General features: G+C 34.2%; 1 pseudogene; it reads left to right on the top strand.

Annotated features, from left to right (window-relative positions):
- Positions 1-957: 957 nt before the first annotated feature.
- LOC127849233 (BTB/POZ domain-containing protein 3-like) lies at positions 958-3359 on the top strand (annotated as a pseudogene).
- Positions 3360-3806: the final 447 nt, after the last annotated feature.

Genomic DNA, 3806 nt, shown 5'->3' with positions numbered 1-3806 from the left:
TTTATTAAATTTAAATTTAGAATTCAAATCGAAAGTAGAAAAACCACAATTGATCGGAAATCAAAGCATTGGACTTACCAATCGTTAATTGATACAAAGTGAATCACTAGCAGCACAAGAATTGACATAGTTATTTGATTTAATATCTTAATGAAAAGAAGACAAAACCGATGAAGCATGCCATTTAACAGGTTACAAACACATACCACACACTAAAAATGTGGAAAATGTATTGGAATATCAAATAAAATAATCATCACAGAAGTGCAAACAATTAATAAAGATAATAAAGATAATATTAATATTCCTTATAACCATTTAATGACTATATAAATATTAACGAAAAACAGAGAAACATAAATGACGCTTACTAATATGGACTTTTTATAAAACAGTTTGTGAGATATTTTATGTCCCAAACTATATAATTTATCAATATATTGTGCCATTGAGTATTTAATGTCGGTGCGTGTAGTAATATTCCAGGTTTTTATTCATTAAACGATTTTATTTAAGACATTTTTGTTTAACACCTGCTAGTTGTTTCCTTAATGCAAGTGACCAATGGCCTGTACAATTACGTTTTACTACACACACGATGTAGCACTTTATTAAGGCGGTTAAAAGAAATAAAGCGTTTTGCAAAACATCTTTATGTTTATGTGCTCGTTCATTTTGGCAAATCTAATCGAATGAAGCAAAGAGTCGGCACAACAATTGCTGACGGTTGGGTTAGAGGAAACAAACATGCTTGAGGCCTCGTAATGTGATTATATTGGTCTACAAGCAATACTGCACGGTTTATCATAAAGCATTCTGATTAAATACAATGCAACCATACATACACGTGATTATTTTCAGGAATACAAAGGTACCGGTGTATTGCTTCCAACCATCTGTGGCCATACAGACATGCAGTTGTAACCTGCAGTATATGTCTATATTATTTTTAAGGAAATGACGACTGTCTGGCAGCATTTGGAATCCTTCGCCGACACAAATCTTAACATGCTTGAAAGTGAATATTTGTGTGACGTCATGTTTGCTGCCGGCAATGAGCAAAAACCGCTGAAATGTCACAAATTCATTCTTGCAAGCCGCAGTCCGGTGTTTCATGCCATGTTTTGCGGCACAATCGCTGAATCAACTGAGGTCATCAACATACCGGATATCGAAGAGCCGGAAATGAGTAGTCTAGTAAGGTAATTGCATTGGGTTATACATTTGCTGTGATAAATAGTGCACTCTAGGTGGTGACATTTTGTTTTGGATTATATAAGGCGACCATTCATGCATTTTGTTAACACATAATTATTTTATTTTTTTAATTGTAATAATGCTCTTTGGTAAAATATTTTATTTAATACTTTTAAAGCATCACTTGTATAGTAAAATATAAATAGTAATTTTATAGGCTTCGATTTTACAGACAATATTTATTCTTTGATTTTTTTCAGGATAAAACAATTATGGAAAAAGAATGTAGCACAATTAACACATCAAATATGCGTCGTTATTTTATACGTATTGACAAGATAATTATGTTAAAAGACATATGCCCGATGTGTACAAATTCGCTTAACTCTGAAAAAATAACCAAATATAGTTATGTATTGTTAAGAACACAAACCTACTAATCATGTTTAAGTACTGCTAATATATTAACCCATTAAAAACGCACGGGTTATGTATGTTTGATTTCTAAAGGTTGGAAGATATACGGGAAAATGCAAACCGTGCACAAGTTTTCACATGGTTGGTTATTTTACAATGTTCAATTTTCAGTTCAATTAATCCATTTGTCATTTACAAAAAGGTTTAAACATACACTTCTGACTACAATGCTGAAGAGGACATGTAATCATAAATCTCCGTTAGTTATTGCTGAACCCAGTTTGAATGCAAACCTTGACAAAAATGTTGTTTTGTGGTCGTTTGTCGTGCCCCTTTCAGGAGCAATATTGTCGAATGCGCGTCCACATTCTTGTATTGTGACAAGAACTTTCTTTGAGAAAAACCACGTTGATGTGTTTGATCTGTAACGACATTGCAAATGAGTGAGACATGTTAAGACGCACAACGTTTAACGTTTTAACTCCCCTCAGACACTGCAGAAACGGTGTATAGCTGCTAGAACAAGACACGGGCAACAACATCGCCAGACACAATAATTCAATACAAAGCAGATGTGTGGCATTGGATGATGCAGATGGTGGTCACACACAATAATGACCTCTGAAACATTTCCATCAGCAGTGTGTGAATGTTAAAATCATGTTGTTTATGCAACCGTGCTATCATTGACTTCGATATGAAGAATACATATGTGATAACGTGTCCACGAGTTGTGTTGTCCAAACTTTTTTCAAATTGTGAGAAGTCGAAAAAAACATATCCCGTGCGTTTTTCAATGTGTAAACTATACAGTATGACTCACTCTATGATGATCATGTCATAACTTAATGTCCGCCGGAAAATTAATATTTTAAGGTGTCATATATAACATGTATAAATATATATTTTTTAGGTATTTGTATAGCGGCAAGGTAGATCTTACAGCGGAAATAGTAATGCCTTTGATTTACGCTGCAAAGAAATACAATGTTGCTAGTTTGGAAAGCATGTGTGAGCTTTTCTTGATAGAAAATATGGTCACAGATAATGTTTGTACAATCCTTGATCACGCCATCCAGTTTGACTACCAGGATCTAAAACAAAAGTGCTTAGACTTCATAAAAAATAAATCAAAAAGCGTGTTTGAATCCGACGCCTTTACTGAAATGACCATGAAGGGACTAAAAGAAGTTTTAAAAATGAACATCATGTCGATCCGTGAAATTGAAGTGTACCTAGCTTGCAAACGATGGGCTTTAACAAAGATTTAACCCTCTGAAAAACAGACGACAGGAGAAGAAATTCGAAATATACTGAGAGACGAGATCATTACCCTTATCAGATTCCCAAGCATGACTTCAGAAGAGTTCACGGATGTTGTGTCCAACGATAATGTTCTTACTAAAGAAGAAACACTCTCCGTATATCGAACACTAGCAGAAAAGATGAATGTCTCAAAGTTTAAGAAGGAACCTAGAGGAATGGCGTGTCAAAAATACCTGTTTGTCCGAGGTCTTGAGATTGGTGCTGGTGATGGATATACATATTGGGGCATGCAAGATGGTCTCACTTTTACAGTGTCAAATGAGTGTGAAATGACAGGTGTTGATTTGATAATTCCACAAATTGGTGGTACTGAGAATGGCGTATTACAAATTCATAACTCATTATTGTTATATCACACTATTGGTTGTACATGTATGTGTGTGTGTGTGTGTGTGTCAAGCTACACAGAAAACGTTTAGTTAAGTTTTGTTTGCAATAACCAAAACAATATTGTATGTGTGCGATATCTTCTCAACAAGACGTATCCTATATGCGTTTAATATATCAGCTCTCTTCAATGAACTTAACAATGGCTACATATTTTGTATTATTTTGCTATAACTTGATAGAAATAAATTGACAAATCACAATCTGAACCTGATTTTTGTTTTCGTTTGTTACCATTTTGTGATAACTTTGGTTTGTAACTACACTATCATCAAGTATCGTGTTTGATAACGTGTTACGCGATTTATCATCTCCTTTAAACCCGTTTAATAGTTTAGACATTTAATGCATTAAATAAAAGCACGTCTTTAAACATTTCAACGGCTGACGAAAGCGGTGTTGATAATTAACGGCCACCGGAAAAACTTTGCGAAACCGAAATTTCGCAAACTTAAGTACCATTTTTCTTAAAGATTTGC

Source organism: Dreissena polymorpha, chromosome 10 (genome assembly GCF_020536995.1).
Source record: "Dreissena polymorpha isolate Duluth1 chromosome 10, UMN_Dpol_1.0, whole genome shotgun sequence".
NCBI lineage: Eukaryota > Metazoa > Mollusca > Bivalvia > Myida > Dreissenidae > Dreissena > Dreissena polymorpha.
The sequence above is the reverse complement of the archived record's forward strand: the minus strand, read 5'-3'. Positions and strand labels throughout refer to the sequence as shown.